Below are 14666 nucleotides of genomic sequence, written 5' to 3' on the forward strand. Positions count from 1 at the left end.
ATGAAATTGTGAATAAGAAAGTGTTAGTGATAAATATAAATAGAAGCAACTAAAGATCGAGTCATTGAAAGATTTGGTTTTAGCAAAAAATTTAGAAAGTCATTCTTTGGATGTTACATTAAAGACCCCCTTAAGAGGAAATAGAATGAATGTCAAAATCCTAAAACACAACCTCCCCCACAATTTATTGAAGAGATATGTGATAACTCTCTAAGAAATAAAAGAAAGAAAGGTCACCAACTTCATGGTAAAAGACTTCAGTTGAACAAGAGCTAATGAAGGGTCTGATGGAAAAGGGAGAGCGAGTTAGACAAGATCTAGATTCCACTGTCTCAGCATAGTGCAGATGCTGATCAAAATTCTTCAAAGAGGAATTCGTGTACTTTGCAACTTTCTATTGTAGCCACTTCAAGCTCTTCTAAAGTTTCTTGTTCACATAAGGACCGACTAAAAAATTGAAATTAGAGATCGATAAATTTTATAGCTAAACGATAAAATTTAAGTCTAACATTATTTAGTAACAAATTATAATAAAATTTTGTTACCTATGAACTATTTAACAAAGGTTAATGGCAAAGTTCGCTGCTAATTCAAACTATATACAATGGAACAAATCCCAGAACCTGAAAGTCACGAATACAAAGTTGTCTAATGTTAACAAATGCAAGTCATATAAGTGGAACAAAAAAAGCCATCTCAAAGCCAAAAGACTAGCTAACGTATATAGAGAAGATAAAAGGTTGGTCCAAGATGCCCAATGCTCACCATGTCTCCGCTATCCACAAGCTGCAAAAGATAGCATGATCAATCACCACGGGTGGCTAGTAATAGGACCTGCATTACCAAAAGATGTAGAGTGTAGTACAAGTACCAAAACAAAGATACTCAGTAAGCATCAAAGGCCAACTGCGCCAAAAAGGTAAGAACAACCTAAAAAGAGAGAATTTAGACACAAACAGAGGTGAAAACAGATATGAAAAGAAGCACACGAGCATACCTAAAGTAAATCTAAGTATACATAAAATAAACCTAACTAGACTCCCATAAGCCCAAAAGGTACAGATGTGCGCAAGTTTGCATATAACCCGAACAAACCCCATAAGCCCGACATGTACACATATTAGATAAGACTATAAAAATGAAAAGTAACCCAAATTCGAATCCAAAAATATCAGCCGGGATCCAAGTCTGTATAACCACGTAACGAAAAACCGGTTAACACCCAACCTAGGTCGAAAGAGTGAGGATCAATCCAAGCCACCCAACGTGAGAGTCCACTCTAAGAGGTGTAAGGATCCAATCTAGAAAGAGTGACCTGGGAGCATGTCGACTTCCTAGAGGATCTCAGATATAAAGGCCGCTCAGCCAGAAAGTCCACTCTTGTGGTCAAAAACCACTAGCTAGGAAGAGTGACCCCCGGATGTGTTAACTCCATGAGGGATCTCAATTACGCTCCAAGCCACCGTGGATCTTTGTCCACTCTCTAAGACATCACAAAAGTCTCCAAGCCTTGGGTATTCTAATCCCAAGAAAGTTCACAACCTTTAATAATGTATCAAAATCGCAGAAATAGGGAGAAAAGATAGAAAGGCTAAGAAGCTACGCAAATGCCTAAACTAAGGATTATACTATCAGACCCAAGTTTGCTATTCCATTCTACAAAGAGCAAGTCCATCCAAAACAACATCGAAGATGCAATGAAGCTAAAAGGCTCGCTAGTCTAAGGGAACACTAGTCTATGCTAGGCTAAGGCCAAACATGCTCTAAAAAATAAGTAAAAGCGCAAGTAGGTCACAACAAAATGCAACAACACATTTATCAACCCACTAACATCGTACTACCATTGAAACAATATCAATAAATACTAGAACATGGTTTCTAAGTAGAAAAATAGGGATAACTAAGCACCCGCCCCCAATTCATACTAATCATCATGAATTCACAAATTCAGGCTCAATCTAAATAGATAGGAACTAGTAGCCTACCAATAGGCTGACCGCCCACGCTCTAAATCAAGAGGCTAGAGCTTTTACTTTATGAACAATCCGAACGAGCTAAGAGAATCTTATTTATTCTCTTTCATTTTATTAATTGAAGAAATAATTGTAAAATAAAAAAGCAAGTACAAAAATGAGTAATAACCCCCAGTAGAGACTGGTACGATGAAATTCAACATTATGTTCGTTCGGGTTTGATTGTGTCGTAACTCTATAATTCGGGTGTTGTTTATCGTTGGATGAACTGCTGATATTGATCCCAAAAAAAAGATTTTTCTTTAAATACTGCCACACTATAGAAATTAAGATCAAAATGTTAGTACGGTCATTTAGACACAAAAATCACATAAAACAAAAATGGGCCAATTTTTGAGTGAAACAGGAATTGTGGGACACGCTCTAGAATGTATGAAATTGAATCCATCATGCGGTCCTAAAATATGCATCAAACGTGTGTTATACACTACTTCTTGTGGATGTTTGAGCTTGTGGCTCCTTTTGCTTTTAATTGTAAATGATTTTTGACCCTTCCAAAAAATTTGCCACCTCTTGTACGTGCTGTAGGCTGTTCTTTAGCGAATTTGGGTCTTGATTTTGATCAATATCGATGACTCAAATTGTGCTCATAATCGAATGAACGTGAATATGCGGCTACGATGAGACCAAGTGAAGTTACATAGACAATATGTGAACTCTTTGCATCTCGTTGTGACTAGCCAAGTATCAAATTGATTTTGTTTTGATGAACGTTGCACACTAGCGAAAGTGTGAAGTCTTGTTTGACTTTGGTGTTGATGCCTTGTGTGATGAGCTTGCTGTGAACCATACATGATAACACCTAGAATTTGCTCCGTTGGTCCGGTCGACTAAGTAAGGCTATCTCTTGATATGATCTTATGCAATTTTGAAGAGTGTGAAACAATTTGACATATACCTCTTCTGTGGCCAACCTTTTTAGCCTGTGTGAATCTCTTTTGAACAACCCTTGAGCCTTATCCTTCTTTGGAAGAAACTTGATGAAAACATGACCTTTCTAAACCCACTACCTATAATCCTCTTAATATGTGGTTGATTGAATAGCCAACTTAGGCCAAAAGCCTAAGTTTACGTTGTGGTGAAAAGAGAAGGCAAATCAACAAGTGCAAGAAAACTCCCTTCTCTCCATGTGTGAGAAAAATGGAATACAAAAATAGAGAGAGATGAAAAAAGAAAAAGTTGTGAAATAAAATATGAAAATACAAAATTAAGTGGGGTCTCCAACAAACCATTGAAAGTGAGCACGAATGAATTTGATGAGGAAAAAAGAAGGAAGTGTTGTGAGCACCACATTTCATGAGGATCAAAGTCACTGAGCCTAAATGACCATACCTTTGCACTCAGCTCCATTATAAGCCTTGAAAATACCTTTTTGATCTTGAGTGATCTTTAACAATTATCAATTCGAAAATAAGGGCAAATCTATGGGTGAAATCATGCATTGTGTTTATCTATGTGAGTGTGAGTGTTGACCTTGAATCCGAAACATTAAATTGTTGAACCATTGTGTGTAAACATGGAATCATTATTTTTGTGAGGTTATTTGATTTCCTTTGTTGAGCTTGAAATTGCATGTGAAGAAAGTATAGTGAGCTTCAGATTCTTTAATAATGGTGTGTCACAACTTGAGTCTTTGAGTACACAATTGATCCTTGCATGAGTAACTTGAGTCTTGTGTAGCACAGTTTGAGACATTCCTTTTGAATTGCTGAACTTTAGTTTTACTTGAAGACAAGCAAAAGTTTAAGTTGGGGGTGTTGATGAGTCCACAATTTGGACTCATTTAGGGCTTCATTTTGATAAATTAAATATCCTCAAATCCATATGTTGTCACAATAATTGATGTAAATCCTTATGCTTTAGGTATTTGAGTTGCGAGACACAGCATGGACGCTATCAAGCAAAAAAGGAACAAGGCGGCTAAAAGAACGATGAAATCAAAGCCTGAGGATCGCCTAATGCATTAGGCGAGTCGCCGAATGGCCTTGACCTCGCCCAAAGTTGCAATGTGCTGAACCTCGAAGGAAAAGATCAAGTTGGCGATGAAAGGTAGCAGTCGGCGCGTCGCCAACAGATCCGCGAAGCAACACCATATAGCCCAATGATTCAAAATGCGAAGATGTTGAAGGCAAAAGTTGAAAGGCAATAAACCAGACCAAAGGGCGGATCGCCGAGTCCATCGGTGATCCTGACTAACTGCGCCGAGTGGTCCTTCGCAGCACAAATTTTCGCAAACTATAAATACCCATTTAAATATGTAGCTTACTATCAAGTTTTACAATTAAGAAATCAATTGTTATAATATTTCAGTTGTAGTTCTTAGAGTTTTTCGGGAGACATTATTCTTGAGCATGAAGGTTTTGAAGATTTTCAACTCCAAGAAATTGGAAGTGGGTCTTGAAGAATCTTCATCCTTGACGTGTTTAAACACATTATTTATCGTACCCATTTGATGGAAACACTTTTTGGTATTGATTTCTATCTCTTTTTGATGTCTAGCTAAAAGCCCAATTCTTGGGGTGTGATTTTGTGAATATCGGTTAAATTTACTGTTGGATATTGCTCATTGATAGTCTATTTGCAATTTAATTGTGATTTCACTTAGTAGATGTGCTTGAACTTAATGGAATTGTAGTTGCAAATATGATTTCATCTTCGTGTTTTTGGCTTGCTTGAGAGATAGGTTTTAAAACCAAGACTACTAAATCGATAGCCTGTGGTTATTGGGTCGTCGTGGGTTCGTCTCGAGAGAGTGAATCCTAGGCCTTCTTCCACACATTCAGCTTGAGAGAGTGAATAGGCTAAGGCAAAGGATGTGCTTAATTTCTGCAACTCGGTGTTCGAGGGAAACTGAGTTGATTCGGGGTAAGTTGTTCGAGAGAAAATTTACCCCCACTAAACTCTAGCTTAGTTACAAATGTTCAGCGATTTACTATCAATAGCATTTATCCGATTGTTTATTTTATCCCATATTCCTATCAAATCCCAAGAATCACGTCTCCCAATTTCGTATATTTTTATTTGTGCTGTTTTTTTTGTTTCTTAGTTGAATACAAACCCCCAATTGATAATTGACATTCGTGTCACCTTTAGATTTAGTTGGTTTTTATTCGTTAATATTTATAGCTATGATTGATTAGAGATAAATTTTACTTTTCTATTTGATTCTTGACAAATAACCGCTCCGTTGGGACTCGACCCCAATCCATTCGGTTGGGTTATATTACTGCACACGATCGTTGACACTTGATTTGAAGTTGTGACCTTGATTACGTCCAACATCAGCCAAGCCATTTCGAGCAACCCATCCATTGAATCACCCAAAATAGAGCTAAAATGAGATAGAAATCTCATTAAAAAATGAGGGTTGAATGCTGCTTTTCTGCTTAAATTAATGGCAGATCTAGTTGCTAAAATGAACATTTTCTGGTCGTTAAGATTTTGCACTAGATATCAGATTTTTTCAAATTTTTTCAAAGTCGCCGAATGGACCCTCGGGATTAATTCGGGACCGGATAAAAATAAACCAACTATGGTACCCCACTAAATTTGATATTACGGACTCAATGGAATTTATAGGTTTCCGTAAATAGATTGTTATGACATAAAAACCAGGACCCATTAGGCCTAAAACTCAACTTTTCACCTAAACACCCAAAAATCAAAAAGAAGATCTTAATACCCAAATGAAAGGTCCTAATAGATCAAATTCAACATTCCGGAGCTGATGGTGCTGACATAATTCTCATACGATAACTAATTCTCCGAATGTTAACCAAAGTAAACTCTAGGCCTTTAAGTTTTCCAACATCTCATCTAAGTGCTCAAACTAACACCATAAGCCTTAGGCCCTGAACTAAATGTCCTTCTAGATCGAAGTCGAGGTTCCAGAGCTAACCGCGGTGACAGAATTTGAATCTAAGCACATTTACGAAGAATGTTGACCAAGGTAAAACTTAGGCCAAAGCTTAAAAGCAAAAATGCCTAATAGCAACTCACACCGAAAGCCTCAGGATTCAAGCCAACCATGCCACTAGCCTAAAATGACCATTCCAGATTTGATGGAACCATCAGAATTTCATTCGGAGGTTGTTTACCTGACGTTTTTACTAAAGTCAACTATTCATATTTCAAAATCCCTAAAACATGGGAATGGGAATAAAACCCAAATGAATGAACAAGCGATCGAACAGTCAGTACCAGAAACTCATCAATGACTTAGGGTTTATAGGAGCGCTCTAAACGATGAAAAGAAGGCATTCAGGGAAAAATGACCTGGAGGGTTATAGCACAAATTTCTTAGAGTATGACATAAGAACAATAGTTTTTCCTAAAACTCGAGTATCCTGCTAAGTTAGTTTACCATACAAGATATACTAAAAGTTATCATTTCGTTGTCTGAAAAATCAAAAGATGGAGTGTTTTGTGGGATTTAGAAGTTTCTTATTATATTTTTTTTATGATTGCTTACTATAAATTGAAATTCTGAATTATGACATCATGCGTAGACGGATTTAAGATTTGAGATTCAAACTAGATCAGTTCAACCTTTAAGTCTTTAAGATTCTTGATGCTAATATCATTGTACATTTGAAATTATGTGATCACAATTAGATTTTTTTTTAATCTTTTAATAGTTTTAGTTGCTTTTCACATATATATTTGTGTTTCTTGTTGAAAATACTGGGTTTAGTTGGACATATAGAACATATGCACTATCTGCCTATGATAACATGTCGTTAAAAATTATTTATCTCAAACTGCAACCAAACAAGAAGATTTAGCTAGTGTCATCAAACAATGGGAAAACAAACCATGAGGGAACCTAATTAGCGAAAGCTCGAACTTTACTACTTATTATCCCACTGATAAAAATGGCGGGCCTACCAAATGGCTCAATTGTAGAGAAGTAGAGACGTAATAAGAAGAGAATATCGCTTGAGAATTATCCTAATGGCGGTATATCTTAATCTATCATGATTTGAACTTTATAAATTCCTTATATTTCTCTTAACTCTATGTGAAATGTATGTACAAAAAATTCAAAGATGAGGAACTTAGGTGGGACATAGCTGGATAGTTCTATAGTTCAAAAGTGTAGAAGAGATGATGTAAATTATCATGACGATCCCATTGGGGGGCACTGGTTTATGAAACTGTGAATAAGAAAATGTTAGTGATAAATATAAATAGAAGCAACTAAAGATCAAGTCATTGAAAGATTTGGTTTTAGCAAACAAATTTAGAAAGTCATTCTTTGGATGTTACATTAAAGACACCCTTAAGAGGAAATAGAATGAATGTCAAATTTCTAAGACACAACCTTTCCCCACATATTATAGAAGAGATATGTGATAACACTCTAAGAAAGAAAAGAAAGAAAGGTCTCCAAGCTCATGGGAAAAGACTTCAGCTGAAGAAGAGCTAATGAAGGGTCTGATGGAAAAGGGTGAGCGAGTTAGACAAGATCTAGATTCCACTGTCTCAGCATAGTGCAGATGTTGATCAAAATTCTTCAAAAAGGAATTCGTGTACTTTGCAACTTTCTATTGTAGCCACTTCAAGCTCTTCTAAAGTGTCTTGTTCATTCAAGGACCGACTAAAAAATTGAAATTAGCGATCAATAAATTTTATAGCTAAACAACAAAATTTATGTCTAATCTTATTTAGTCACAAATTATAATAAAATTTTGTTACCTATGAACTATTTAACAAAGGTTAATGACGAAGTTCGGTGCTAATTCGAACTATATACAATGGAACCAATCCAAGAACCTGAAAGTCACGAGTACAGAGTTCTCTAATGTTAACAAATGCAAGTCATATAAGTTGACCAAAATGAGCCATCTCAAAGCCAAAAGACTAGCTAATATATATAGAGAAGGGAAAATGTTGGTCCAAGAGGCCCAATGCTCACCATGTCTCCGATATCCACAAGCTGCAAAAGATAGCATGATTAATCACCACTGGTGGCTACTACTAGGACCTGCATCACGAAAATATGTAGAGTGTAGTATAAGTACCAAAACAAAGATACTCAGTAGGCATCAAAGGCCAACTGTGCCGAAAAGGTAAGAACAATCTCAAAAGAGAGAATTTAGACACAAACATAGGTGAAAACAGATATGAAAAGAAGCACACGAGCATACCTAAAGTAAATCTAAGTATATATAAACTAAACCTAACTACACTCCCATAAGCCCAAAAGGTACAGTTGTGCACAAGTTTGCATATAACCCGAACAGACCCCATAAGCCCGACAGGTACACATAATAGATAAGACTATAAAAATGATAAGTTACCCAAATTCGAATCCAAAAACATCAGCCGGGATCCAAGTCTGAATAACCACATAACCATGAACCGGTTAACTCCCAACCCAGGTGGCAAGAGTGAGGATCAATCCCAGCCGCCCAGCGTGAGAGTCCACTCTAAAAGGTGTAAGGATCCAATCTAGAAAGAGTGACCATGGAGCATGTCGACTTCCTAGATGATCTCAGCTATAAAGGCCGCTTAGCCAGAAAGTCCACTCGTGGGGTCAAAAGCCACTAGCTAGGAAGACTGACCCCCGGATGTGTTAACTCCACAAGGGATCTCAATTACACTCCAAGCCACCATGGATCGTTGTCCACTCTCTAAGACAGCACAAAAGTCTCCATGCCTTGGGTATTCTAATCCCAAGAAGGTTCACAACCTTCAATATGTATCAAAGTCGCAGAAATAGGGAGAAAAGATAGAAAGTCTAGGAAGCTACGCAAATGCCTAAACTAAGGATTATACTATCAGACCCAAGTTTGCTATTCCATTCTACAAAGACCAAGTATATCCAAAACAACATCGAAGATGCAATGAAGCTAAAAGGCTCGCTAGTCTAAGGAAACACTAGTATATCCTAGGCTTAGGCCAAACATGATCTAAAAAATAAGTAAAAGCGCAAGTAGGTCACAACTAAATTCAACAACACATATATCAACCCACTAACATCGTACTATCATCGAAACACTATCAATAAATACTAGAACATGGTTTCTAAGGAGAAAAATAGGGATAACTAAACACCCGCCCCCAATTCAAACTAATCATCATGAATTCACACATTCAGGCTCAATCTAAATAGATAGGAACTATAGCCTACTAATAGGCCGACCGCCCACACTCTAAATCAAGAGGCCAGAGCTTTTACTTTAGGAACGGTCTTTAAATACTGTCACACTATAGAAATTAGGATCAGAATGTTAGTACGGTCATTTAGACACAAAAAACACATAAATCAAAAAAGGGCCAATTTTTGAGTGAAACAGGAATTGTGGGACCCACTCTAGAATCTATGAAATTGAGTCCATCAAGCGGTCCTAAAATATGCATCAAACTTGTGTTCCCATATTAAAGACAATCAGAGAACCGAAATAGCAAAAGCAACAATCATGAAATTTAGCAAGAAAACCAATATAAGGCAGCCCTACACACCCAAAATCACCTCAAATGGATATTCTTCAACAAATCCCAATCACTAACCCATGTAGACACGCTCTGAATGAACACATAGGACTTTGAATCACTGAAATCGAAGCTCTGATGAGGGAGAAATTGACAATTCAAACTTGGGACCAAAGTTGACTCGTACCCCTCTTCATGAACGTGGCGAGCCTCCACGAACACTGCCCTCGCGAATGTTGTGAGGGCCCCATCAATGTGTCTAGAGGTGAACCGAATCCATGCAAACACGACAATGCCTCTGCGAATGTGACACTCCGTGATTGGATCAAGGCTCTGCAAATATGTCCCTCAGGTAAATTAACCTCCACGAACGTGGCCAAAGGCCTGCGAACATGAAGGCCTACCCCAACTGATGCATTTCAGCTATCTTGGCAGGTTTGAAATCCTCGATAGGGTGTTCGAAATTCATTCAAAACCCCGTGCATGAAAACAAGATCTGCAACCCCTACGAAATTTGATATTCCAAACTCAATGTAGTAGTACAAATTATCATTCAAGGTCATCTCGAGAATAAATGGGTCCCACCCCAAAACTATATTAAACCAAAATCCACAAGGGGCTTGGAATAAGATGCCTGGAAGCCTCGGAATCAAAATGAATGGACGTTCTAGACCAAACTCAACATTCAAGAGCTGACCGTGCTGAAAGAATTCTAATCTGAGATCCTTTACTCAGACTGTTTACTAAAGTCAAACTTATGCCTTAACTTAAAAGTTAAAACGCCTAAGCGCATAGACTCACATGGAAAGCATTAAGAGTTTTGTCGACTATGCTACTAGCCTAAAATTACCCTCTTGATACAGACGGAATTGTCAGAATTGGAATCTTAGGTAGTTTTATTGGACTTCTGATAGAAAATGACCGTTCAAGGTTCAAAAGTTCCAAAATGCTAAAATTCGCACAAAAACCAAACGAACGACTAGGTAACCAAACTGCCATTCCCTATGACTTGTAGTCACTACAGGAAAGCTCTAAATGATGAAGATGAGGCGTAAGCACAAAAATAACTTGAACGTCATTACAGTTGACATTTGACCTCATACTAATCAAATATATATGATATGCTCGTGTAATCATATGTCATGAATACATTTATACAGATGCAAATGCATGACATACATAACAATATTCCTAGAAATGGAGGTCTTTCCAAGAACTAACTGGTATCATATTTGCCAACATATGGCAAACTATACCATATACATAGTCTTTTGGGAAAATAGGCCCCCTTCCCTCCAATTGTAGCTCGATGTAAATGCACAACAAGCCATGATATGAACTATGAATGCACATAGTAAGTCATAACAAAAACTTTGCCAATCATAGCTCTTGCGTGCTCTCGTTATCAAAATCTCATAATCACTTGTGTATAACATGCAAACGAATCATAGAACCCCATAGGATTTTAAAATACTTAAATCAAATTTGGAGAGGTAACTTGAACTTGAGGATGTTCATAAAGATTTTAAGCTACTTAATGAATCTGGTCATGACTTTATTTAACTCACAGAAAACAATTTAGGCCAACAAAATTTATAATAGACTGGAAGCTTTTGACTTGACTTCAACTTATCAAATTAACTATTTCGGAACACGAAAGGTGACTGACATACTTAACTTAATTTATATGAACGACTTCAATCGGTAATAGTATGATCCATTTTAGAAATAAGCTTCTTGACAAGAATATACCAAAATGAATAGAGTATAAGATTTAATAATATTATCATTTTTAAATAACAATTTTGTAAAAGCTTCTGACAAGAAATAATGGCTTAGCAACTCCCTTGGATATAACATAATAATTCTCCAACATTTCAGCCTTAATCTTAGGACAATAGCTCGCTAATAGACATAAGGAATAATAAACTTGATGGATGATAGCTTTACCATGAAATACACTTCAAAATGATAAGGTATGAGAACAATATGATAACAATCAAGGAATAAAATTAGTTGACTTCTCAATGCCCTTCACATTGGGTTTTTCTAGCAATAGAATATTAAATATTACTTATTTGATGATTTATAACTTTTTTGAATTTGTTCGATATGAAAAAAGGAATTTTTCCTTAACATACCCTAAATATGGGCTTGAATAACTTGATGTAGATTATCGGTTTTCTTTTAGTGATGAATTATAATCTCAAAATATTTTATTTCCACAACTGTTGATCAACATAGTTTGCACATATATCTCTACAACCATGGAAAACATTATTTGGTAAAGAAAATTGAAACATGTTTATAGCAATTGAAAACTTTACCTAGTAAAGCCAAAATTGATTAAAATTTATATGTGGCAGCCTATATATATCATAATATATGTTAGTTAATTTGAAGTAAAAAGGTACAACATTTAATGTTTTGCCCAGTTGGTGTCATCACATGAACTATAATGGTTGTCCACTCCCTCCACTTCCACGTGGAAGTGGAGTTGACATTTATAAATCATTGAATTCTTCAATTTATTTTACAATGACTCATCTAACAAAAAATTATTCCAATGAACCATATACATACATTGTATATTATTTATAATGAATGTATTTTTTTCATATGAATTTAATAAATAGGATACATAATTTAATAAGATATAATGTTTTGATGTATTGATTGTACCTTATGTATCATAAATTATTATTTTTATGTAAATTAAATAAATATGATACATAAATTATTAAGATACAATAATTTTATTGTAATCAAAATTAACTTTTATTGAATCTCAAAACACTCTTTAAATTAATAAATACAATTTATCTATTAAATAATGCATCTACAAATTAATAATATTTTGTAGTCTCACCTATATTAATTTAGTAAGGTTTTACTGTAGTATTATTTTAAGAAAAAAAGTTATTTGTAGGTATATAAGGAAATCTATCTAAGAAAAATCAATTGGAAAGATTCTTTAAATATCTCTACCTATGATTATGCTATATTATGTGTAGATATATCTATGTACATTCTGTAACAAAAGTATACCCCATTTTAAAGCATTACTAAGCCATTCTTAGAAAACTGTTTGGACCCGTTTTTTATACTTCAAAACCCTTTTAAGGAAAAAATTTCAAAATCTTATTAGAAATCTATGGTTAAACATATCTTTAAAAATATTTCCTTTTTAAAAATTTGATTTCAAAATAAATAAAAACTCTCTGGCCACAAATATAAGCACTATTAAGCCCTTCTCAGCAAACTCTTTGGACCCGTTTTTGATACTTAAGAACTTCTTACATAATTTTTTCAAAAACTATGGTCAAAAATATCTTTGAAAGTATTTCCTTTTTTAAAATCTGATTAAAACAACATATGAACTGCTATCCAAATTTTAAGAATTATTAAGCCCTATATAAATCCTTCATTTTCGCTCCTCACAATGAACTACTTCCACTTCCTTTTCCCATTGTGATGTATTGCACAAGAAAGAAAAATAAAACTCTTGCTTACAAACACCACTGATAGTATAATCACAAATGGAAAATCACATGTACTTGGTGAGGAAAAACCATTGATTTTTGATGCATCCCATATTAAAAATGATTCCAACATTCCCACACAATATATATAGCCGGATGACAAGAAACCTGGTGTTGTAGCACAAGAACTTCATGTTCCCCTTATTAACAAGGGCTTTCTTTTCTGGTGACCCTGTCGTGGCCAAACAAGCATCTAGGTTTGTTGGTGAAGCGTCCAAGAGTCATGGTTTCTTTATTGTAGTAAACCACAGAGTTGATGCTAATCTCATCTCCAATGCCCGTTGTTATAAACCATAGAGCGATTTATAACTCTCTTATTCAAAATTATTTCAAAGTTTTTCTTTTCATATTACTTTAAATAAATCTTCTACTCCAAAAATGCCCTTAAATTTTTGGTAAATTTAGTGGAGTATGATATTAGAAAAATATGTTTTTTCTTCTACAACTCAAGTATCCTTCTAAGTTATTTTATCCTACAAAATGTACTGCAAGTTATTGTTTTGTTTTCTGAAAAATCAAAACATGGAGTGTTCTATGGGGCTTTAGAAGTTTCTCATTATAAATTGTTCATGATTTCTTACTAGAAATTGAAACTCGGAATAATTACATCATGCGTAGATGTATTTAAGATTTAAACTAGATCAGTTCAGCCTCTAAATCTTTAAGACTTCTAATGCTAATCTCATTCTACATTTCAAATTGTTTTAGTTTTTTTCACGTATATATTTGTGTTTCATAATGAAAATCTGGGTTTAGTTGAGCCTATAAAACATAAACACTATCTACCTCCGACAAAATGTCGTTAAAAATTATTTATCTTAAACTGCAACCAAACAGGAATGTTTAGCTAGTGTCAATAAACAATGTCAAAACAAACCATCAGGAAACCCCAATTAGTATAAGCTCAAACGTTACTGCTAATTCTCCCACGTATAAAAATTGCCATCAACCGGTGGGCCTACCAAGTAGCTCAAGTGTAAAGAAGTAGAGATGTAAACAAAATGAGAAGAAAATATCCCTTGAGAATTGTATAAAATCCTTGAACTTCTCTTAACTCTATGTGACATATTTTGTATGTATGACAAAATTTAAGATGAGGAATTTAATTGAGACAGATTTGGATAGTTCTACAGTTAAAAAGTGTAGTAGACATGATATACATTATGATGACTTTCCCATTGGCGGCACTGGTTTATCGAACAAAGGATAAGAAAAGGTTAGAGATTAAAATAAATTGAAGCAACTAAAGATTTATTCATTGAATGATTTGGCTTTAGCAAAAAATTCAGAAAGCCATTCTTTTGATTTGACATTAAAGACTTTATTAAGAGGATATAGAGTGAATGCTAGAATCCTAACATACAACCTCCCCCCCCCCTCCCGCCAAGATATTATAGGAGATATATGTGATAACGTTGTAAGAAAGAAAAGAAAGCAAGGTTTCCAAGTCCATGGTAAAAGACTTCAGGAGAAGCAGAGCTAATAAAGGTACTGATGAAAAAGGGAGAGCGAGTTAGACAAGATCTATATTACACTGTGTCTCAACATAGTGCAGATGTTCATCAAGACTCTTCAAAAAAGGATTTGTCTTCTTTCGAATCTTTTGTTGCAGCTACTTCAAGCTCTTCTAAAGTGTCTTGTTTACATAAGAACC

At 35.2% G+C, this 14666-nt stretch overlaps 1 pseudogene; it reads left to right on the plus strand.

Moving 5' to 3' along the window:
- The first annotated feature begins 569 nt into the window (after nucleotides 1–569).
- Nucleotides 570–14666, plus strand: part of LOC125837445 (gibberellin 20 oxidase 1-like) — a 67111-nt pseudogene continuing 53014 nt past the window's right edge.

This window comes from Solanum verrucosum, unplaced genomic scaffold (genome assembly GCF_900185275.1).
Source record: "Solanum verrucosum unplaced genomic scaffold, falcon-dt-bn FXZP01000147.1, whole genome shotgun sequence".
NCBI classification, from domain to species: Eukaryota; Viridiplantae; Streptophyta; class Magnoliopsida; order Solanales; family Solanaceae; genus Solanum; species Solanum verrucosum.